We start from the raw sequence: 25,922 nt of genomic DNA, 5'->3' as shown, positions 1-25,922 counted from the left end.
CACACAATGTATGTATGTACTGTATGTATGCTTGGGTACATATATATTTTTCTCATGCATAATAATAGAATCAATGATCAGTATGCACGGTGGGAATTAGAAAGCTGTTCGGGTTGAATGAACTCACTGTTTTCCTTCTTTCGATCTGCCTTTTGACTCCATCCGTCCTCTCTGCCTCCTTCACAGCTCCGTCCTTCTCTCTCTCCTCCTGTTCTCTCTCTAGCAGCCAAGCAGATTGCTCTCTGGAAGCATGTGGCATTCCACTTCCATTGAGAAACTCTCAGTGGGAGAAAGACACACACACAGCCTTTTATCCTGCCCTTCATCCAGCTCTCAGTATGACATCAACTCATCCATCGTCCTCTCCTCTCTATCCCTGTCTGTACACATATACACAACTTTCTAATGCTAATCTGTGCACTGAGATTAGAATAAAGTTGTATAAGCGCGGTCAAATTCTTTTCATGATACTTAGAAGGTCTTATTTCTTTAATGCCCACATCCTCTTTGTCCTCCTGAGCTCAGAGTTGGCTGAATAAAGTGTCCTTTACTAGAAATCACCCTTTGTAATGTTGCCTATTGACAGCCTGCTGCTAAGCTTCACACCCATTTTCCTTTTTTTTCCTTGTCAGTGATATTGAGCAGCAGCTCGCATCGCCTAGGGGAAGACACAACAGAGTAGGATGATTCTATTGAATCCCCACAGTTGATCCTGAGGGCTGGAGGTAAAGCTGTGTTTAGATGACCTTGTCAATAGAGCGGTGTGTGAATGCTAATTTGACATCCGTGTCGCTCATCTCCACACCGGTTTTTCTCCTCGTTATCTCCTCAGACTTTGACATCTGCAGAGCTTCATGTTCGTGCCCTGAAAGCAGCAGTGAGGCATGTGTGGATAGACACACTCATCCACACTGCCACGTGTTAGTGTGTGAATATATCTTGATCAAAACAACACTTTGGGAATGATATGAAAGCATACTTTTGGAAAAATTAAACTAAAGAACCCTTCCGATGGCAGTCAAGTTTTTAACCTTGTTTGTGGTGTTTTTTAAATACTGGACGACACATCATGAGCACAATACGCACCATGGCTGTGCATTTCCATCTTGAAACTGCAGTGCACCAAAGAAACGTGGATTCAAACTTCTGGGGTTTCATATGTAACAAACAAAAGGAACCAATCCCATCAAATTGCAAGGTGGGACTTTCCATATCACCAGAGACTTGGTGGTTGTAAAGTTGCAAAAGGAGAAGTTGGGATTCTTTTTTTCATCTAACATTGCCAAACACATTATTAGCTGTTTGATATTGTCATCCAGCCAACAGCTCATTTTATTTATTACTATTACATTACTAACACTACATGATACATTGCCATACTGATACATCAATCTGTACATTCTAGTAAAAGCAAAGATAGTAATAATAAAAATAATACATTTTATTTGTAGGTGCCTTTCTTGACACCCAAGTTCACTTTACAAGAAAAACAAATACAACAGAACAGATAAAAACCATACATAAAGATGAAACTATACATAAAGAAAGACAGACAATTAGAGAGAAAAAATAGTCTTGAACAAGATGTAACATCTCAGTCATTTTAAGTCATTAAGGGATTATTTTCATGGAAAAACAATCTAAATATGTAATTTTGATGAACAGAGATACATTTATAGGAGTTTTATTCAATGAGGAGCTAATGTGTGACCAAACACCATCATAAAACTGTAAAATTTGTTACAAACAGTACAACTTATAAACACCGCATTTTATTTTGTAAATGGCACTATTTACACCTGTGGGTTTGCTACACAGAGTGGCCTGCTGTTCTTCAGTCTTTTTTAAACGGTGTTTTGTTTTCTAAGTCTCCAGGAGCCAATAGGCTTGGGGCTGAATGGCACAGATTGTGTGGGGAAATTGGAAAGCTGACAGATGGACTGACACATTTATGGTTTTCATGTTTTCTTGGGATTTGTTGACAAGAAGAGGAAAAGCCAGAACTAAAACAATTAAACCATAAACAACACGGCACAGTCACAAAATCTGACTTTCTGTTTATTTTAACAATCAACTACAAATATGCACTTTAACAATGCATACAAAGGCTAAATAATTGACTTTTCATTGTGTTAATTTGTTAGTTCATGCCCGTTAAGATCTGTGACAGAGCTGAACTAATTACAGCAATAGATTTTCCAGATATCTGTGACATACATGAATCATAGCCATGCGCAAACTGACAAATACATTTATAAAGTGTACAGGAATATTCGAAAATCACGGAGTTTGATGCTGCGCTTGCAAAACAAACTACTCGCTGTTTAGAGGAGTAACTAGCTTCCACAGTCTCAAAGCCAATTTGCTCCCATCCATGAAGTATTTATTAAAAACATTGAGCGTGTGTGTGTGTGTGTGTGTGTGTGTGCGCACATACACATCCTTAAGTTTACCCAGAATGGAGTTACCATGACTACTGGCTCCTGTGTGTCTGTTCCAATGGGAGAGAGCGAAAAAGAGAGAGATGTCTGCTTCAGTGCAGTGGGAGCCAGTGAGGGCTGAACTGTATAATGGCTGTGCTACATAGGGATTTCATCAAGGCCATTCAGAGTTTGGTATTTGAGTATTGTGGTGTTTTTTTGGTTGTGCCAAGGTGCTGAGGGATGTGCCATTTAAGTCGGGCATGGAGAGACAGAATTTACTCGACTGTCAGGCTGTTTGTGAAGCTAGCGGTGATTTAACCTATGCAAAAAAGGACACAAGACATTAAGAAAACCTCTGGTTAATTGGTGTTTTTATTCCACCTTACCAGATGAAGTCAGCTGGAAAAAAAATCTCTATTTTTTTCATGTCACATGGTGTGTTTCTGGTTAGACTTGCGTACCTATAATTAGTTCTGTCAGTTGTATCTATAATCACAATCCCCTCCATATCCCATTACAGACCTACACAAGGGCCAGGAGCCTGATTGTGTCTGGTTAGGGCCCATTGGTGTTGTGTACGTATGCATTACTGATCACAGTCATTTGTAATCACCCTCCTCCTTTTATTTTTTTTACCCATCGTTGCCCACTAATTAGTTTGTTTCATTACCGTCTGTAGGGGAAACAAGGCGGCCTTGCTGCTATGTGTGTGTCGTCTCCTCCTCCTCTGTCCCAGAGCTTTGTTTATATCGATTTACCTAATAGAGGGACAAGCTCTGTTTAGTGCAATTAACATGTTTTAAATACCATTCAGCTCGTTTGCCCGCTCACACACAAAAACGTACATTAAGTAAAGCACTTCACATAAACCTGCACTATCATTACTTTCCACTTCTCCTTTGCATGGCACTGTCTTAGTCTGTACATGTTGTGGCTTTGGCTGTATAGAATCTCTGTGAGCCCTATCGATCTGTCTAACTAAGCTCTTATCTAACATAAACAGTCCAAGCTGACGGCACAGGTCTCCTTCTTCATCCTGTACCCTGACCTCTCCTCCTACAGTGCCTCCTTTCCCCTTTAGAGTGGCACACCATTGCTCTATAATATTACAGTGTTTCATATAGCGTGTAAGAAGCTAGAAAGCAAAAGTAATTGGAGCTCGTTCTTGCACAATTTAGTAAAATGAGTATCAGATGTAAAAGCATTCTCTTTGCAGTAAAAACCAGACAAATGTGTTGCATTAACTGAAGAGATAGCTACGGCAAACAGCTGGAGTTTGACATGAAAATAAGATTGTCTAATGATTTATTGTGTGCAAATACCGCATAACCCCCATATGGTGCAGAAACAAAAAAGTGAATCTATATTTTGGAGTTTTCATTTAACAAAATTGCATGGATAATTAGTTACAGCCGTGCTTACAGGAGGAAAAGCTATGCTCAGTTTAGGTAAGACGTTTTTAGGGAGCCAGCTATAAAAAAAAAAGGAGACATTTTGACTCGTCTTAGTAGGAAAATCACTGGTATTACTAATAACGTTAAATGATGACAGAGCTGACGTGCACATAACTAAGTACCTTAAACTGAAGCAGCTAAATGGAAGTCCGACTTGTCATGCGAGGACATGTCAAAATGTCTTCCCTAAGCTATATATCTGCTGCTGGCACATCTATATATGTAGAAATAAGTAGTTGTAGTTGTGCTTGATTGGTCAAAATCTGTTCACAGTCATGTATCAGTGATTCAACAATCAATCAATGTCAACAAACTCAGCTTGTCTTTGTTGTTGGTGTATTTTTAACTTGCTTTCAGGCATTTATTCATTGATAACTAATTGCATAGTGGTTCAGTTTTTGCCAAATAACAAATGACTGTTTCACAGTCGTTTCACACGGACAAAATACAGTTAATTCTTCCTCATCGAATTAACAGGTGACATTTTGTGCCCTAACAACTTTACTCCACGGCAACTGTACACAAACACGGCGATTTGGCTTGTAAATTACTTTAGCTTGTAATAAATAGCCATATTTCATGTCTGAAGATTAATGTTTTCGGTCACTCTGCAGCGAGCAGCTATGCAGCTGCACATTACTGCAATACAACTCTCTTCAGGCGATCGAGATCATGCGTTCATTCTTGCAGAGACTAGCTTGCTGTGACTTATTTATTTCATAAGCTGCACCACTGCCCCTGCCTTACCACAAGAGGACTTCATAGTATGCATATTAGCATGAAGAAAGAGTCACGTTCATTTCCTTCTTCGGAGTAGGAGTCATTTGTTAGGGGCTCTGACATTTTTCTAAATGAAACTGGGTGTTAATCTTCCTCCAAAGGCCATTAGAACTTTGCACTTTCTAATTAATAATGTCAGATTGCTTCACCCACGTGCTCTCCCGCCTTTCTGTTGCATGGGCGTGTGCACTTCGACTCCGGTGAAAGTAAATACACACATCGGCTCAGATTGACAGAGACACACACATTTCCACAAACGCTGTTTTTCAATTCCAGTACCTTGAAGCCAATTCTCTTTGCAGCTCACTTGTGGACATGACCAAAGAGATTTTGTTATCAACCTTTCAGTCATGAATAAAATATGTTCGGTCGGAGCTTTGGCCTCGGCGTAGAGGTGCTGAGATTTACGTGTGTTTTTATGTATGAGATAGTTCTGCTCTCACATTTTGGATGTTATTATGAAAACTCTCTATTGCTGTTATTTTGGGAGGAGTCTGCTGTGCTTGAAGTTGCACTGACTGACTACCTCTGTCTCCTAAAAATGTTGTTCCTATATATTTCATAACAGTGAAAAGAAATGTATGTTCTCCCAGTATGACATAGTAGGAAGCATTATGAGGTTAGGCGGTAGTGATGGTGTCCAATGAAGGACTTTCACCCAGGAAAATGGGGATGCATGAAGCTTTTATTTATACACTAAAGTTTCCTTTTCACTCACTGTTTGGTTTGGTTGGTTTGCTTGAATTAAAGGCAGGATAAGCAGTAATTTTTACATCATTGGGCAACAATTCCATGCTGACCTTTCAATGTGTCGACGTTTTGAGTGAAAACTATACTTCAGCACCTCCTTCCGGCTTTGTTTTCAAGCTTAAGACAATCTAGTCCATGACAGCAACACGTAAGATAGTGTATATATAGCAACAACATCCACACACAAAGAGTTAGATGGAGGACGTTTACTTCCCGGGAGAAACCACAAATGAATGTTGACTTTTAACTTGACTGTCTTTGCATGTTTGAAGCATGTGCTCATCTAATGGGAGGGACTTAAAACAGAGAGGAAAGAGAAGCTTTTGTCTTTAAAATACATCCTTTCACAACAGGTTTGAAGCTTCTCTTCCATTTTTTGGCTTACCATATTGATAAGAACTGCCTTATCAAATGTATGATTGATTATCTCAAAAGGCGCAACAATTGGAAATCAATGCAATCAGTGGCAAAGATATATTATTTCTAAGCAGATTTGTGATGAGTCCTAAACAAACTAACGTAATAAAACATAATTGAGATGTGGTTTAGTTGCATAGAAGTGTCATTGTGTGGTGAGATGAGAATCGATAATCGACACTTCATATTTCAAAAATTGTAGCTGCTCCGCTGTTGGTCTCCTGATTAAACTTAGAAAAGTGATGTATCATGTCCCTGCGATGAGGAGTAAGTATATGTGCAGAATTTATCGCCTTCGAGCACCTGTGGAGTTTATTAAGTTTAACTGTGCCACGTCTGCACCTCCCCTCTTCTCTCTGACAAAGGTCATTAGAAACCTGTCCATCAATTTCCTCTCCCTTTTTGACACTAAACGTCAATTTTAGGTGCAATGAATAAAACATGAGCTGCCTGTGATGGCAAATTCTGACAAATGCTTGCAGGGAGGTTCGTGAGAGTGCGTGTGCGCTGCTGTATTTGCATGCATGGGGAGTACTAAGCCATATCACAGTGTGGGGGAACCGCACTCGCAGTGGGAAGGGATTTGTTCATTACCATAAGGATGACTTTTTCCAAGCTAAAGTCCCTGCTTGTGTGCTTTACCATGGGGTGAGGAGGAGACACTCTGTCAGGCTCAGATGACTCTTGTCTCATAGCGGTGCATAATAGGCAATATGAAGACCCAGCAGGAAGCAGCACCGAAGCTTCAGTTTAGAGTAGACATAACTTGCAGGGCAGAAACAGGGAGATGTATTTGGATTAATTTGCAAGATTTTGTTCCACTTCATTTAAGGCTATTATTTTGCTGGCTAAAGTGCAAGTTGTGACAAGTCGTGTGTAAGAAAATGAAGGAGAGTTAGACAGCAGCAAAGAGAGGAGACGAGGAGGGGTAGATGGAGAAAGCAAAAATGTTTATCCACCCTCTGTCACGTCTGAGCTCTCACACCCATTTTAGGAACACACTCAATTTGTTGCCAGACATGATGTGAAGATTCTCACTTTAATTATATTGCGTGCAGCTGATCTGTTTTTGTCTCTTGTTGACACTTCCTGACTCACGCATTCAGAACGAAGATGAAAAGGTGGCCTAAAAATAAACTCCTTGTGGAAGTTCAAGGTCAAAGCATGTGCAGGAAAAAAAAAAGATCCTCTTTGAAGATCTATATTTAAAAATTACATTTCTGTTTTTTTCGCACGTGCTGCCAATTTTATGCACAAGTGGTGGCATTCCAGATCAAGTTATTAAAGGAAAAGCGACAGTTGGTTTGTAGTTATTTGTGCGCCCTGTGTATGCTGAATAATCCCTCTGTGTATCTGTTGCTTGCTTTTTTATCCTTTGTTTTCTTTGGCATCAGTCCCACTGTTTTAGCCTTAATCTGCTCCATGCTGTTCACATTTTGCTCCATCCCAGGCTGATTGAGTCAGTGCTCTCGCTTGCTCTGCCTTTTAGGTACCGCACCATCTACATCAATGCAGTATCTGCGCTTTCTACTTCTTATATCCACTTCCAGCGTGATTTATGGCAGGTTTACAGGCTTCTCACCTCTGACCGACTCTCCAACTTCCTCTCAAGAGGTAAAGACAAGAAGCTAAAAACGATGTGTGATTAAATTTCAGTTTTTCGCCCAGAGCTACAGCCGATATGAGCTATATTTTAATTGGATGGTACGGTACATTAGGCTGTTCCTGTCATCCCTCATGTCTCTGAGGAAGAGTGCCATCATCCGGCGCAGAACAGCCTGTTGAGCTTCAGCCGCTTGCAGGTCAGTTTGCGGTGCCGGTGGGGATTTGAGGTGGAAGCCATGTCCCTCTCACTGCTTCTGCTCCCTGTATGGTAGCAGCTCCCTCAGCATGTGTCCTCCTCCCTCACAAGGCTGCTTCCTGTCCTGCCTTCAACCTCTCCCCCCTTCACCCCATCCATCCTTCCCTCATATTTCTCCCCCTTACCAGAAAGGTGTGAAACATCACCATCATCCATCATGTGTATACACACACACACACCTCACACGGGCTAAAAATAAACCCCTATTAGTAGCAGTCTGAGTGTGTTGGAGGTGGGGGGGGCAGAGGGGGCAAAACTAGGAGCGAGTGGTGGAAAGAGGAAGAAAGAGAAATTCGATGCACTGTGCAGAGAAGAAAGCTGAAGGATAGGGTTTTATGTTTTCAATCGTTTTCAGTGATTCCAGTTTATTCTATGACACAAATGCATTGTTTAAAGGGTTGAATGAGACTTGGGTGTGTACTAAAAAGCAAATACGTACATGGCTTGATACACCAGAATGAAAACATGACTTCACTCAGAGCTTGTGAAGAATGTTTTCTGAAGCCAGAATTTAAGTAGATTTTCAGTCATCAGGACTGGAGCTGGAAATATTGAAGGTGGAGCGCTATCATGGCTGAGTGAGACAGACTCACAATTCTGTCTTTTAAGTACGCTTCCAGATATGAATCCCTTAAACCTTAAGGGATTCATGTCTTTATTTAAAAGACATTAATGCTTTAAGGCTTAAAGCATTAATGTCTATTAAATCTTATTTCTTAAATCTGTATTTTACAATAACCCCACTATTACATCCCCTAATTAATGCATGTGAATGTGGAATCTTCATTTGTGTTCATCTTGGAACAAAACCCCACTACTGGTCTCTGTTGTAGCCACCAGTAGGGACCCAGTGTCCTGTCTGATTAAAATCTCATAAGTTGTCCTAAAGCGGAAGAGTTTGGTGATGGCTTAGTTTAGTTTAGTTTATTTTGCCTGTTACAGAGCATTGGGAAAATGCAGCATTATGCCTTTTTACTCTAGAGGATTGCATTTGTTTTTATTTATTTTATTACCTTTTGTTCTTGTGTGTGTGGTAGAGGAATATAAATGAACCCTAGACTTTAGTGTTCTTGTTCAGATGTGTGTCTCTGTCCATGGTGCTGAAATACAGCTTCAGCTTCACTCACAACAGACTCATTTGCTCCTTTTAACCTCTAACTTCTCGTGTAGTTTTTGTCTTAATGGAAACATTCTGTGCACAGTGGCATTATTTGACTGTGAACAATCTTTTTAGTTTTCTCCATGCTCAAAACCTGCTGAATGTACAGTTTTTGTAGATAATATGACCTAATGACCTAACCATGCACAATAAAAGTAAAACACATACATCTAGATAATACATAAATATGGATATACCTCTAACTGCACACATTCTGCTCATGTAGATGGCATATTGGATGGACTACAAAGTAATACTAATGCTCACTCCCATCTCCAAAAGTGGTGAATTGGAACAGCCTCATCTTTCCCACCTACAATATTTTCTTAAAGATATCAAGCACTACATGAGCAGCGGATTTCATTACCTTCCCTTGACTTGACTGCATCTCAGCCCAACATCTTATCTGTATATATCATCAGGATCCTGCCTATATTTTCTCCCAACAACCTTCACATTTATAATATCCTCTCATCCCCATATCTTTTTTTACTTGTAGTATTTTTTCTCTCCTAACCCATCTCTAATCCATCTCTTTCTCCCATTTCCGCCGATTATCGTCTCCTAGAGATGTTGCGTCATGGCCAAACCGCTGCCTGTCGAAAAACTGAAATATGTGCTTGCATATGTATGAACAATCACACATTGTGGGTTATTAAATGATGACAGTGGTTGACACAAGATTGTATAGTGGCTATTAATGTGCTATCAACCCCCCATGTTTCTGCGCTGTTATTCTGTGTGTTGTTTTGTGTCCAGACAGTAAAAACCACTTTTAAAGGCTTAACAAAATACAGTTGTTTATATGATTTTCACACCCATATTAGAAGTCAGGTAACTGGATATCAAGAGGATGGATGCAGTTATAACTGTTGGATTTCCATGCATTAAAAAGAAAATTAGCTTATACACACCAGAGTGACAGTGTGTTTTGTAACCTGAGGAGCATCAAATACATCTTTAAATGGGAGCTATTGTGTTTTTCCTTATTTGATGTTTCTAATATATAATGTATTTCCACATTATTTGAAAGGAAAAAGTGTTGTCCAAATTGCCAATATCATTATGCCAACCCAACCCATTAAAATCATGTTTAGAACTCCAATGTTTTATCTAATTCTGTAAGTTACGATTTTTATCTTGCTTTTAACTAAGTGGCAGATCCCCTAATTTACTTTTTTAAGTGTATTGGTGTCCCAAAATACAAAAGATACAGAGTTCCCTTTTAATGAGTCTAAATCCCCAGCAACAACAGAAACCGTCCCCTTAGAAAGATATGATTAAATCCTAGTTAAAACTGACCCTGATACTTCCATCCACAGAGAAGATCAGCTGTATCGAATCTGTCAGTCAGCAATAAGCTGTTTAGAGCTTAATTAAACTATGCCTGTTTCCATTGTATGGCCATTTTATAGGAGGTCAGTGGAGGGTTAAGCTAGAAACTGAACGGAAACACGACCAGCGACTAGTGAGCAAGTCATTATTCAGTGAAATAACGGAGACTCTGGATCAAAGACAACAGATATGAGCAGAAGTGGAGAAACGAACAGAGATACTAAACACAGCAAGTCCATCAGTCATTAAGCACAGACAAGCACAATTATTTTACAGCTCTTATCTTGCCTAGAGACAGATCAAATTGACATAGATGTCCTTGTGCACCGTGGACATACTGACAAACTGTTCATGCATGCACTGAAATGCCTCTTTCCACACACACATACGCAAACACCCATGCACACACACACTCATACATAAAGACTTATAGTCCTGATTTGTAATTCAGAACATTCAATTTACACCTTAATGACTTGTTCTCAATTTTTCAGTTTTCAGGAGAAATTTTTAGTAGTATTTTGATAAATAATTAATTTTCTAATCAGTACTCTCCAGCCAGCCCCTCAGTCATTAAAGGCTAACTAACTCAATGAAAGTGTATTTTCCACCCGTCGTTGACAACTTTCCTTGGCAGGGGGATAAATTTACTGCTAACTATAGCTATCAGAGCAGTGAATAAATCGAAGCTAACTATAGCTATTAAACACCTCAGGGATCTCTCTGTTACATCCCTAGTGCTGTATGCTCAGCGTGTACGCCTGAGTCTTTACTTTGAGTACAAAGTTAAGTCTTGGCTTTAAATTGCATGTATGATTTGCAGCCTTGTAAGCTGAGCTGTTATACCCAATAGGCTGTGTATCGGAATATCTGTCTCATTCATTCTTTATTGAATGTGCGCGCACATGCATAAAGTAATATGATTAGTATGATATTATTACTATTTAAATGCTGGCTTATTTTTCATGCTTTCCAACGGTTTTACTTGTAAAGAACCCCCATGGTGTCCTGAAAGTAGCACTGGGGTAATTTGTGTGAGTATTTAGGTGGACCTGGATTCAAACAGTCTTTTAGTTAAAATTCCAGAGCTGCAGTTAAATTGATAAATCGTGTTATTGACTGCTCTGCTGAATAGTTGGTGGATTATTTGAGTGGTTTGCGTAAAATGTTACAAAATAATTAAAAGTATCTATCACAACTTTGCAGAGCTTGATGCAACATCTAACATACAAGATATTTGCCGTAAATCCCCCAGAGAAACAATGACACTATAGTATAGGACATTATAAAGTTAGAAATATTGCGATTTTGTTTCATTTGTGCTAGAAAAAAAGTATTTGAACAATCAACTGATTATGTTAGCTCCCAAAATGTATTTTTTGGTTGGTTTATGGTTTGTCTATGCTGTTTTTCCACCATAAACTATACCAGAAAATCCATGTGTAGATGTTTTCGTATATGCAGAATGTGAATGACTCAATTAAACCAAAATAAAGGAGGGAAATTCAAGGTTTGGACTGATCAAAGAAAGCAGAGTTGGTGTAAAGGCATCCTTTGTTCCATAGTGTTAATTATGTCATGCTTGTTAGTAAATGCAAAGAAAAGGGACCGTATTAGCCTTCTTGAGTTACTGAAAGAAATATTTGATAGTATTTATCCCTTTCCTCCACCAAACACTCCTTTATTTTCTTCTGTCTACCTGCCTTTGGCTTTGTGTCACACTCTTTGTAATGGACAGCAGTGGATGGGAACAAAGAATGGGTGCACATCAGGCCTATCCACCAGGGAGGACAGTGGTCAGAGGCACTAAAAGTGTGATGTACCCCAACTGGGACAGAGCTGTCGCTTTCACTCAGCCATCCGGGCATGAGGAGGCGAGACCTCGGACAGGAATGACCTTGAGGGACTGTGCTGCTGACCTCTAGTCAACATGACAGAGAGATGGAGCAGGAGAGAGTGAGAAGAGGGCAAGAAGGAGGAAGTCGATGAATGGAAAATATGCAGGTAGGGCAGAGGGAAAAGGACAGACTAAGTTAATATGAGTGTGAAAGAGAGAAAAGCAGCTAAAGTTAAGGAGGTGAAAGGAAACCAGGGGAAATGTTAAATTTATTATTATCGTTATTACCTTTATTTAACCAGGTTTGTCCCATTGAGATCCAAGATCTCTTTTACAAGAGAGACCTGGCCAAGAATGGCAGTACATACGGTTAAAAACAACAGTTTTAATACACAATTACATTTAAATATAGACAGAAAAAAATATAAATTATTAATTTTACAAGATTGTTAAAATAAAACACTTGTACTCCAGAAGCCTGGATATGATTGAGTTGATCATAGCCTTAAATGCATTCAGAGATACCAGACTTTGGAGTTTGAGCTCTGACTGCAAAATGTTCCATGTAGTTGGAGCAGCAAATCTAAAAGCATTCTTCCCTATTTCTGTTCAAACCTTAGGAACAGTGAAATGCAGAAAGCCCTGTGAGCGGAGGCTGTAGGCCCTATTATTCTTGATTAAAAGAGATGATAAAAAGATGGGATCATCTCAAGAATAGCCTTATAAATCAGACATACCAATGTTTGAGCCTGCAGACATGTAAAGAGGGCCAATTTACTTTAGAATACAAGACACAGTGAAGTGTTAAAGCTCCACAGTTTGTAATAAACCTCAAAGCGCCATGATACACACTATCCAGGACGTGGAGGCATTGAGTGGAGGTTAAAAGCTGAAGGGGAGCCTTTGTTGACATTTCAAACTTAAGGACCATGTTTCTCCATGTTTTTTTACACCTCTTCCCTGCTACCCTTGTTCATCTTTATCCTTCTGTGTCCTCTGGCTAATTTATTTCATCATCAGCTGATAATAATAGATTCCACGGCTTGCCAGGACACATTTACATTTAGTGAAAAGCATGTTCAATATACAAGATTGTCTCAAAGTGTTTCACAGACTAACAAATTCAGATAATAAAGGGACAACCCTCAAAGACGAAGAAGATTAGCAAAAAATTATGATCACAGGGTTATAAAACCATATTTCATTAAAACAAAACTCAGCATCTTTGACTGTTTTAGATAAATAAAGGCATGAAATAAAATTGGAAACCATAAACTTGTTTAAAAAATAACTAAATAGAGAAATAAATGTATCTTTCCCCTCCGAGCGACTTCATCACCAACATCTTTGACTGGTGACGCTCAATGTCTCTCTTCTCTCTGTTACTGTAAATGTGTCACTCGCTTGTCATTTTCTCAAGTGGCACTTGTCTGTCATCTTTTCGCTCTTCATCAGTTTGACGTCTGTCAGTCAGTTGTGTGCACCAGAAGCACATTTGTGTATGTCTGTGTGAGTGTGCGTGTCTAGGTGACTGTGTCACAGCTGTCACTGATATGTATGATGGTTTGGGGAACATAGCAGAGTTCAGCATATAAAGCAGATAAGGTGAGGAGGTATTCCAAGACAACTTTGCATAACTTTTTTCTTGATTCCAGACAGACACACAGACTGTTAATATTACATAAAACATTTGAAAGGCATGTGTGTAGTGTTGTATGCAAAGTATAACAGCAACCACCCCACTAAAAAATGTTTTTTTTGTTGTGATTTTGCCTTTTTAAATGAAAATTGTGATTGATAACATTCATGTTTTCTATATATGTCCTTCTGTTTCACTTTGGAGCCAGAGGATAGAAGTTCAGTGTTTGCTTTGTAGGTCTGAAACAATAAAAGAGCACAGAGGAGAAAATATAGCTGTGATTGGCTTCTTTATTACATGAAAGATACGCTTTTCCTCTATTCAGTGCACTCTTAATCATCAAGCAGTATTATGTTAAACCTTCAGATAGTTTGTATGGGTAGCTGAAATGTTTTTTGTTTTTCTTCAGCTCACATTGAAGCAGGAATATCCTCTATTTACTTGATTGATTTTACACAGACAAGTCCTTGGTGAAAGTCAAACGTATTCAAATCATATTCATATGGAAAACCGACTCCACACTCCATGAATGATCTATCAAGCACAGTTTCATGTGTTATTAATACTGTGGTGCCCTTGAAAGGCTGCCTGAGCTCACATGAACACGCGTCAAGACACCACATGGCCAAAGTGTCATGTACAACAGGTTGAAGTGCGTCGTTTCACCTTTGATTTATTTTTGTTCCCACTTCATCATCATTCCCCTAATACTTCCTCCATCTTGTTGCCATCCTCCTCCTCATCATCACAGCGAGCTCCTCCCCGGTTCTTTTTTCTCCACTTATTCACCTTGATGTCACTTCACACCCTGCCCTCGATCGTAGTGGTGTGATCAGCCTGTTCCTGCTCTCTGTTGTGCCGCTTTCCCGCTGTTTTGTCTGCTTGTCTGTCTGCGAGTCTGCCTGATGTCAGTCTGACTCCATCTCCGTTTCCTCACATCCAAAGCCTTGTGTGTGTGTGTGTGTGTGTGTGTGTGTGTGTGTGTGTGTGTGTGTGTGTGTGTGTGTGTGTGTGTGTGTGTGTGTGTGTGTGTGTGTGTGTGTGTGTGTGTGTGTGTGTGTGTGTGTGTGTGTGTGTGTGTGTGTGTGTGTGTGTGTGCGCGTGTGTGTGCGTGTGTGTGTGTGCGTGTGTGTGCGTGTGTGTGTGTGTGTGTGTGTGTGTGTGTGTGCGCGCACGCTCGCTTACACACAGGCGCACTCGCACACACACATATGGGTATGTGTGATCTCATCAGTTCCCACCTCCGGTTCTCCAAATCTGATTCCTCTCAGGGTTATTTATAGTCGTGGAGGCCAACACCACTCCGTGCAACACGTCATGACCTGTGCTCCTGCCTGCCTTTGTGGAAAAGGTGCACACAACACTTGAAAGCGCTTTTATCAGGTGTGAGATTACGTGTCCTCTCTGTAGCAGTTTTTCAGATTTTAGAGAAAACACTGGCTCACGTGTGTTTGGAGGTTTTTAGTCGAGGTTCTGCTTATTCGTTCATGTTATCTCCATGCAGCTATAATACATACAAAGGGAGGTTTTGCAATATTAATTTTCCTTGTAGAGCATATGCAGGTGACTGTTGTTTTCCAGCCGTACGACGGCACGTCTCACGTACACGTTACCAAGCAGACATAGGTGGGTGTGCATGCCTCAGCTGATGAGCCAGATAGCTGAATAGAAAAAAGAAATTACAGAAACTCACCCTGATTGTGGGGTTACAGCTATGCAGTAAGCTAAGATGGGAGTTGGCCAAAAGCAAGACAAAATACAAAAGACTGTCCTTGCTGGAAGTAAAACAAAATAACTGTTTGGATTAACATATGCATAGACCATAAGAGTAAAAATAATAAGGAATTAAATAGATCTCCTATCTAAAATAAAGTCAACTGTAGTGGCCATGGCATGAACATAATAATTTCACATTGCAGTTCCCCATATTTTATAGATCAAATAGAATAGAATTTTATTTCCATTTGCATGCATACATCACAGCACAGTTACATTAGAATTCTTCAGCTTTGTAAAAGAAAAAAAAGTAAAGAATAAAAGCAAAAGAGAAGCTAAATACAAATATAAAATAAATACACATTATAAAAGGCAGTCTGTATGAAAATAACAAATGCCCTGATAGGTACTGAAATATGAGATATGACTGACTGCTGTTTAGATGACTCTACACCTGTCAGTAATAATTAATTCCACATTACTATGTACCTGCTATATAGTGCAGTAGGCAGTGTGTAAGGTTGTGATATTGTTTTTACTTGCTCAAGTTTGGGGATATCTTTCTCACACAATGGATGCAAATGTCATTTTATTTCTTGTGCTCACATTTTCAACAACATGTCACAGTGTGCTTGTTAGTCTGGGTAATCCACACAGCAGACTGTCAACAGATTTTTGTTGGAACTTCAGCAGAAACTACTTCCAAAACCTGTTTACAGGTAGCTCAGTGTATTATTCAGGGCAGACAGGGATTGTAGAAAGACTGATTACAGAAAGTCATGCTGCTGTGAAAATGTTTAAAAATCTTTTTTTCAGTGCTTTTAGACCCACAAAGAAATTAATTTGCCAGGAATTTGGGTGGTGGCAGAAACATCTCTGCATGCCTGGCTAGATGCGACCAGAGGAAGAAGAGAAAATATTGGTATTTTGGTTGCATCATACTTTTGATCTTGGAGAGATCAGCTTAAACTAGACTGCAAAGGATAGTGGATCATCTGAGTGGACTAATAATAACTGAGGTCAACAATAAGCGGTATGCATAATGACAAAACTAGAAAACAGTGACTGATTATGATTATGACTGATGGTATTCCAGTGAGCAAGGACTGATTTAGGCAGCCTCAAAATAGAAATCTCCTCCGATAAGTGGAGTACAGTATGTTTCCTTCAAAGACGAATGTGTAGCAGGAAACGGATTAGAAATAATTACCTTCTGTGAGGCGTTTTCAACTTGTGTATGAAATAACCCCACTTTGTGTGATTTTGTGTGCGTGTGTGTGTTTCTAAGTGTGTTTGTGTGTCTGCTCTGCAGAATACTAATGGACCCTGTAGCCTGCATGGCCATGATAATGAGGTTTGTCATGTCCACAATGTAATATCAGGGACACAGAAAGGAGTGCAGAAACTTAACTGTGTGCAGTGAAGCACACACTGCACATTGTGTCTATGTGCTTCGGTGTGTGTTATCTTATGTGTTGCATGTATGCTGGATCAATACATTCACTGGTGCAATATAATAGACGAAATGGGAATGCCTGTCTGTGTCGTTTTTACCGATACATGGGGAAAATAGGGGGATGAGAGTGTGTGAGGCTTTGTGTGCACCCAAACCTGGGGAATTGATAGTGTGTGTTGTGTCCATGACGACAGCCTCCTCTCACCCCCTCTGCCTCTGTCTGTCTGTTCCTCTTTTGCTCACACTCTTTGGTGACAGTTGACACGTTTAAGGCAACAGAGCATTTGATTGGGCCTGAATGTCAGAGACAATCACAGCTGCACTCCTCTCATCTTCACGGTTACTTACATCATATCTCACTCCTTAATGTAGACATTTGGTTTCATTCCTGATACCCATTTTGTTCGCTTGTGATCGTCTCCTTTCTATGCCTGTTCAGCAGCATTAATAACGTGCTATCCACCCTCTGTGACTTTGCAGGGTTTCTGTGTGTGCAGCGCAGGCCGATTTGTCCTTTAGTACAGGTTGGATCATTTTGTGCCTTTTGATTAGCTGCTGAATCAGCGGAGCATCAGCTCCACGTGCTTGTTGTCATTGTTCTATTGTCCTGTTGTCCACTGAGACAGCCATGTAGGATCATCACATGGGCTATGAGCCTAGCAACAGTATTTGTCCTTACCTAGGCTGGTATGAGTCAGTCAAAATAATGAATGATGAACTCGTTCAGCAGAGAAGGTGACAGAGACTCTATAGCACATGCTTTAATTAGAGTTTTGTATTCTACATGCGAGTTTTGAAGTCATTTTGTTGCTGGAACAGGTCAGCCATGTCAGGTCAGAGAACTTCTCAAGGTGTTTTTTTATAGTTCTTTTGCCTGCGATGAACAAATTTATAGATTGAACCAGTGGCTCAGTTTTCACCTTATCTGGTCAAACACCAGGGCACCCCGCTGCTTGCCAGGCTATATCCACTGCTCACTTAAAGGCTTGGCTTGATGAGATGCTGTTACAGACTTGGCACCAGCTCAGAACTGCTGCATGCTTTCATCAGGGTAGTGGATATGTAAAGAACATTTGAAAGACACACGAAATAAAGCTCAGTGGGACCATAGAACAGAACATATTCAACACATTCAAGCCTGTGTGTAAGAAACTGTGTAAATGAAGAAGCCAGAGAGCATGTTTGGGTTTGAAATATATGGAAATACTTTAATCTACGCTGACCTCTAGTGGAGGCTGATTGAAGTTGCACTTGTTTTATTGAACATCCAGAGACTGTCTTGTCTGTTCATTTACATTTCTGTTTTGTGATTTCTGTCTGCTGCATCTGTGTGTCACTACACCCTCACCTTCCATTTTTCCCCCTACTAGTCAGACTCACTTCTGTATTATTTTGTAATTCTCTTTCCTCTCTTACAGACTGTTGGTCTGTTTTCTTCCCCCACAACCTCCTTTCCGATTCCCTTTCTTCTCTCCCAGTAGGTTTCTAGCCATCCAGCACCTGCTCGCTGGCACTATGAAATTCAAAGTTCACTCATTCTGCATTCGATACATGGCATAAATAATACATTGTTTATTTCGAATCCTGCATACAAAGCTACTTTTGTATTTTTGTATTTGCTGGAGTCAAAAATTGTACATTTCCTGTGTTTTTTTCATACATGTATTTCATAAACAGATGTGCCGACGTGTTCTGTTCCTACTCTTGCTGTTTGTATGCTGCGCTGGGCCATTTTTGTTGCAGTTTCACATGTATTGTGTGTTGCCAAGGTGCATAATGGAAAGTAATACAACAAGGGTAGTTTAGAAAACACGCTGTCAGTGCATGTACTAGACATAACAGAGAGCCTCATTCAGACCTGCTGAATAGTTAATTGAAAGTAGGTGCCTTTTTTTGTACAACTTTTCAATACTTGGTAAATCATGAGGGGAAAAACAAAGAAATGCCTTTTCATAGTAGGTGGTGCATAACCATGTTTGTTTATTGTGGCTGCACATGGGGCAAACCTTGATGTATGTGATTATGCCCAGAGAAGGAGGAGAAACTTGAGTATGCTACTATTTACCTCTAAATATAGCTCTCTCATAACACAAAGTTGCACACCGACTGGGTTTGTGATCACCTGTGTGTTGAGCATGCAGGCTTTTCAGCCACTGGTCATGATGAGCAGCTCTGAGGAGGGCATTGGAGGTCTTTATGCACTCATACTCATATTGCCACTGTCTTACTGGCTGTTTATGAGGAAAGGTGAGTTACATTTTCCATAAGATAGGGTTTATATTGATCCCATACTGCATTTTTTTGGACTGGTTGTTGTTAGAAGTGCTGCTTTTTAATTGAAATCCTGTATTATAAGATGCTAGAGTTGAGTGTGAAAGACGTGAGCCGACTGTAGAAGAGATTTTATAGGTTATGGGTGCTGCAGAATCCAGCACTTATTTTTGAGTGTGACCAGCACAAAGATTAAAAATCAGGACATTTTGCAGTCTGCTACTCATACTTTCATTATACTTGTTTTATTATATCTGTAGTAGATATTTTGCTGCAGTGCCAGAGTAACAAGGCAGAGAAGGCAAGTAAACAAGAAGAGTGTGTATATTTAGGGTCCATGTAAATAGAAATAAAAGATATAAGACTAAATCCAGCAAAACGGACAAAATTTACTAAAATAAGAAAGAGGTATTGTGTTGGTGTAAAGTTACATGTTCTGTTTGTGCTATCAACAAGTGTATTAGTATGTGTGAATTGAAGAGTCAGTGTGGTTGTTGCAAGGGTTGAAAACAGAGCAACTATAATAGCATGAAAATTAATGAGACAGTGTGAATGAAAGCAGCATGAATGAAGCTCAGTTTCCTTGTAAATCATCATACAGTGTGTTTTTTAGCGCTACAATGTCTGATCTTTGCCCTTTGTGTCCACTAGATGTCCCAGTCTAGCAGGCCTAGGATTTCAAAGCTGCCTTATCCTTTAGTTTTCCACTCATACCGTCGCTTTTATCATGTTGCATTATATCTTTATTGATTGTGAAGTGGCTCGGCTCACGAAGAGAAAGCTCAGCCAGACAGCTATTGATTTAAAATGCATTCTGTATGTTCGTCCGTGCCGTCGCATGATGCAAACAGGTCAGGAGAAACTACAATGTGTGTGATGGCTGGAGAGTGAGCATGATGTTCGTAATCATAACAATTTGAGCTCTTCTCTGTCTACTCCAGAAAGCTGTTTTTCTTTTGTGCTTGTGTTCTTTTCTGTGTGTTTGTGACAGTCCTTTCTCCTAAGCATGGTTGGTCAAGCCTTGTTGGAGCACAGATCAATAATCGTGTTCTTCAATTAGGACATCCTGTGGATTGGAAAATGTACATGCAACATGGATCTATACAAGACACATCCATTGCAGCTTAACTATCATTTAGTTTTGACCTTCAGCGATTTGGAAAATAAATTTTTTAGATAAGGGCACTGCTGGCCTGAAATCTGTCTTAAATCTTTCTCCACTGCTTCAGTTCACAATCCATTTACCTGAGGTGATCTCACAGCGCTCAAATGTCAGATCACTGATTCGTAACATTCCCCTGAGGCCTTACATTTGACATATACAAACAGTGCATAAATACTGAGGCATGAGTCGATAAAGCCATCCACTTGAGTCCATCATCAAAACTCGTGAACCCATCAGCACAAACGTGGGCAAAACTTTCCACAGTTTAGCACCTATCAGTTGACTGGCTTCCCCTTCGTGTCTCACAGCGTCTCTTACAGTATATTTAGCAGCCGAAGAAATTAGGAAAAATCAATAGGAGCCTGAGGGGAAAGTTTGTATGTTTTCTTTTTAAGAGCTGAGAGATTCTGATTGCCTCATATTATGGATCACATCAGACAAAAGAGAGGAAAGGATGCTTTGCTTTTAAGGACTCATTAGTCTGAGATGTCTCAGCAGGGCACTTAAAGAGCAACCTCAGGCACAGTATATTTAAGGGACTGTAGTGGAGCTAAATTTACTTTTTTTTTTTTTTTTTTAAGGAATATCCTCCTGTCATTTTCTCTGGACTGGATCCAACAACATCCATACATAACATCATACCAATGTAATACATTTGTATTGGTACATTATATTATCATTTAGCATGATATTTTTACTTCATTTAACTTCAGTTTGGTTCTGCTTTCTGTTGTGATTCAGTAGTAGTTTGTGAAAAGAATGACTTACTACTTGCGAGAGAGAAAATTCACTCATTAATCTTTAATGTAATTTGTATGCACTGTGCTGTACAAGCATGAAATATTAGTCCAAGGTTGGATATTAGATACAAGATAGTTTTATTGAGAGGAAAATAAAGACACCGAAAGAGAATTGTTGTCCTTGGCAATGGCAAAACAGCCCTTTTTGACCAATTAAGTCAAAATAAATACATTTATTAATACATTTAATATGAAATACACCTATGAAACCATGCTACAAGGAAAGGCCAAAACAAAAATATAAATCTCAGGCAAGAAAAAAAGAAACCAGACCCAAAAACTAGCTCACCTTTAGTCAGAAAAAACCCACACAATCCTCTCCAACTTCCTCTCCCAAATAGCTTCTGTATACACCCTACGAACCACAACAAGAACTGACACAGTATTTTCAGAAACACTGGAGAGTCTAAGATTGCAGAAAACAACACAAAAACAATACCGTCAGTTTCCAGTTAAGGTGCACAAAGAGGTATTTTAGTTTCCAACCTCCATCCAAATAAATTAGAGGCAAAAACAAAGGATCAGATGTGCTATTTCTGTACGTTAGAGCTGTATTTTGCGACGCACTCTGTGAAGATGAAGATGCAGAATGATGAAGGGTGAAGTAATAACTGTGTCTAGGAATTTTTTGTAAAGCTTTTTGCTCTCAATTGTTGGAGCTCTCTGAGGCAGTAAACAGACCTGTTGCACGCATTTTTTTGTACTTAATTGAACTTTAGGATTGAGTCAGTTGTCCTTCCTTTTGAAATTAAACATATTTAAGGTGTAAATAGATTCTTCTTCTTGTAAATTTGATGATAAATAGAGGAGAAGGTAAGGTAGGGGAATAGTGAAGGAGCAGAGGACACATCTGCGGGTCCAATTTTCTGTGGTGACAGCCAGAATGAGGTGAAAAATCCTCCAGGAGAGGAGAGATGCTGGAGGGTAATAAAGAATAGATGCCTCTTCCCTCTGTGCTTTGTAGATGGCTACACAGAGGAATCTGACCTTAGTCACTCTGGCTCTTCAGTTTGTCCTTCCTTTGTTCCTTCTTGTTCTCTTTCTGTCTGTTTCTTGCTTCTCATTACTCTGCCCTGCCACCATGCCTCATGCAACAACCGGCCTCCCTTCTTCTTCCCATTCCTCCCCTCAAATGACAACTCTTCAATAAATAAGTGGGCAGAGAAATCATTTTTAACCAACAAGTCAGGCTCAGGTTTCTTCCTCTCCCTCTGTCTCTATTGTGAGTGTGTGGTTCAATATTTCTCTGTTTACATTTACCCTGTGTGCAATCAGAGCTCTGCTTCAATACAAGCCGTGTGCATTACCATCATAGAGCGAAGAGAAAAACTGCTGCTTGTTTGCCTCCACATATGAGGGGGAATGACGTCATGTAAGATTTCCCATCACCTCGTCTTACTCATGTGTGCTTGTGTGTCGATAGACATCAGGCTGACCCACATGGTCCGAGGTGATGCTGTTTATGTGGCAGACGTCTCCGTAATGAGGCAGGCTGTTGTGTAGCCCGGGTGAAAATGTAGCAACAGGAATGTCAAGAAAGAGAAACAACAGCAGAAGTGAATGCACACACAGCATATTTGTGAAACCCCCTCGTCTTACCTTTCTCAGACTTTCCTCTCTCCAAAGGAAGAAGCAGATTTGGAAACACAGTAGGACAATAAGACAAAGAGTGAGCATGCCTTTTTTTACCCGATTGTGTTATTTTTGCAGCATAAGGCAAAGCGATACCCTCGCTGAGAGTCACGTTGGGAGGGGCAGAACATCAGCTGATGGGTAACAGTAGCAGCCTGCACCGATTCTAAGTATCTCAGCCTCACCTGATGACTGACATACACAAGTAGGATGTTTGACACTTCACACAGGAAATAACCAAATCGCTTAGAGACTCCTTGGATAAGAAGCGGAAAGTGATTCTGCCCGTAATAGCAGTTATGTTTTTCAATAAGAAAAGTGAGAAAACACACAAAAAAACCTCATAAAATAAGCAAAGAGTTTAGCTGAAAGCCACAGGTTCACTGATTTACAGCAACTGAGAAGTTATTTCTGAAAACTGTAAAGAGGAAATGTTTGTGCAAGGATAAAAAATAGTTAAGGTATACTTTCTATTCACATGATGGATAAGCTTTGTTAGCTTCTAAGGCTTGGCATTCTTTTAAATCCACCTCTTTTAGGGACTGTACAATTTTTTACTTTCCAGGAAGTTTGCTTGACATTTTGTGAAAGTGGAGCAGTTTCCATTTTAGTTCTGCCTTTCCTACCCATTATCCATCTATTATCTATGCATCATTTTACCCTGAAGAGGGTCATGGGGGGCTGGAGCATATTCCAGATGACTCAGGGTTAATATAGAGGACATCCTGGACAGGTTGCCAGTTCGTCACAGGATTAATACAAAAGAACAGTTAACTATGCACGCTTACATTCACAGCCAATTTAAAATCACCAATTAACGTAAGTATGTTTGTGCCTTCTCATTTAACATTTATTCAGCCCCTGTCTCCAAAAATTAGGTTCTGCTAAAACTAAACAGCATTGTCATTGACGTTTTGAAAGAAGTGGATTTTCTCCCTGAAAGGTACGACTGTGGTTTAGTAGGAAAGGTTTCCAGTTTCAAGGAGTCAATAAGTTTATATAAGCCATCAGCTGTATTTTAACCCTGTGTGGGACCTTTATTTTTAGACCTAAAATTTATTTTCCACTTTATGGTTTTCACTTGCTGATTTGGTTAGGTTTAGAAAAATATCATGCTTTGGTTGACACTTTCATAGCATTAGCTGTAAACTTGATACACACTTGTTTCAGTTTAATCACCAAAGTTATTTGGTTCAAGGTTGATGCTTTGAAACTTCTCTGCTGTTTTTTTTGGGTAACAAGGGTGACGAGTCCCACCTCATCTAATGTACAATTGGTCAGTAATCATTTCTTATATTAAAACAATTTAACCTTGTATATAACCAATGACTTTTGTCTGTCCTTTGAGACATAAAAAGAAACTGGATGCTAATAAGACCAGTGCATTAGTTCCATGCGACTGAACATTATCCATCCATGCATTATCTACACACCACTTAATCCTCATTAGGGTTGCGGGAGGCTGTAATCTATCAAAGCTGACTTGGGTCGCAGGTAGGGGACACCCTGGACAGGTGGCCAGTCTATCACAGGGCTACACAGAGAGACATACAAGCACATTCACACCTGCCGACAATTTAGAGTTACCAATTAACCTCAGCATGTTTTTAGACTGTGGGAGGAAGCCGGCGAACGTGGTGAAAACCCACACATACAGTTAGGTCCATATATATTTGGACACTGACACAAGTTTTGTTTTGTTTTTACCTGTTTAATAAAACATATTCCAATTATAGTTATATAATGGACATGGACATAAAGTGCAGACTCTCAGCTTTCATTTCAAGGTGTCCACATTCAAATTGGAAGAAGGGTTTTGGAGTTTCAGCTCTTGAACCTGTGCCACCCTATTTTAAAAGGGACCAAGAGTAATTGGACAATTGACTCAAAGGCCATGTCATGGGCAGGTGTGGGCAATTCCTTCATTATGTCATTACCAGTTAAACATATAAAATGCCTGGAGTTGATTTGAGGTGTGGTGCTTGCATTTGGAAGATTTTGCTGTGAAGACAACTTGCAGTCAAAGGAGTTCTCCATGCAGGTGAAGCAAGCCATCCTTAAGCTGCGATAACAGAAAAAACCCATCCGCGAAATTGCTACAATATTTTGAGTTGCAAAATCGACAGTTTGGTACATCCTGAGAAAGAAAGAAAGCACTTGTTAACTCAGCAAAGCAAAAAGACCTGGATGTTTACAGGAGACAACAGTGGTGGATGATCGCAGAATTATTTCCATGGTGAAGAGAAACCCTTTCACAACAGCCAATCAAATTAAAAACACTCTCCAGGAGGTAGGCACGTCATTGTCCAAGTCTACCCTAAAGAGAAGACTGCATGAGAGTAAATACAGAGGGTTCACTGCACGGTGCAAGCCACTCATAAGCCTCCAGAACAGAAAGGTTACATTGGACTTTGCTGAAAAACATCTTAAAAAGCCAGCACAATTGGATGGATGAAACCAAGATCAACCTCTACCAGAATGATGGCAAGAAAAAAGTATGGAAAGGCGTGGTACAGCTTATGACCCAAAGCATACCATATCATCTGTAAAACATGGCGGAGGCGGTGTGATGGCTTGGGCATACATGGCTGCCAGTGGCACTGGGTCACTGGTGTTTATTGATGATGTGACACAGGACAGAACCAGTCGGATGAATTCTGAAGTGTTCAGAGACATACTGTTGGCTCAAATCCAGCCAAATGCAGCCAAACTGATTGGATGGCGTTTCATAGTACAGATGGACAATGACCCAAAACATACAGCCAAAGCAACCCAGGACTTTATTAAAGCAAAGAAGTGGAATATTCTTGAATGGCCAAGTCAGTCACCTGATCTCAACCCAATTGAGCATGCATTTCACTTGTTAAAGACTAAACTTCAGAAAGAAACAAACAAACAGCAACTGAAAACCATTGCAGTAAAGGCCTGGCAGAGCATTAAAAAGGAGGAAACCCAGCGTCTGATGATGTCCATGAGTTCAAGACTTCAGGCAGTCATTGCCAGCAAAGGGTTTTCAACCAAGTATTAGAAATGAACATTTTATTTTCAGTTATTTAATATGTCCAATTACTTTTGAGCTCCTGAAATGAAGGGATTGTGTTTAAAAAAATGCTTTATTTCCTCATATTTTTATGCAATCATTTTGTTCAACCCACTGAATTAAAGCTAAAAGTCTGCACTTCAACCACATCTGAATTGTTTCATTTAAAATTTATTGTGGTACTGTA

General features: G+C 39.8%; 1 protein-coding gene across 3 annotated transcripts in view; it reads left to right on the top strand.

The window, feature by feature from the left end:
* Positions 1-25,922, top strand: part of LOC111579231 (Kv channel-interacting protein 2) — a 98,710-nt gene that overhangs the window by 46,055 nt on the left and 26,733 nt on the right. The gene's annotated exons all lie outside the window — the stretch shown is intronic.

Source organism: Amphiprion ocellaris, chromosome 16 (assembly GCF_022539595.1).
Source record: "Amphiprion ocellaris isolate individual 3 ecotype Okinawa chromosome 16, ASM2253959v1, whole genome shotgun sequence".
Classification (NCBI taxonomy): Eukaryota; Metazoa; Chordata; class Actinopteri; family Pomacentridae; genus Amphiprion; species Amphiprion ocellaris.
This window is presented reverse-complemented; position numbering and strand designations above follow the sequence as displayed.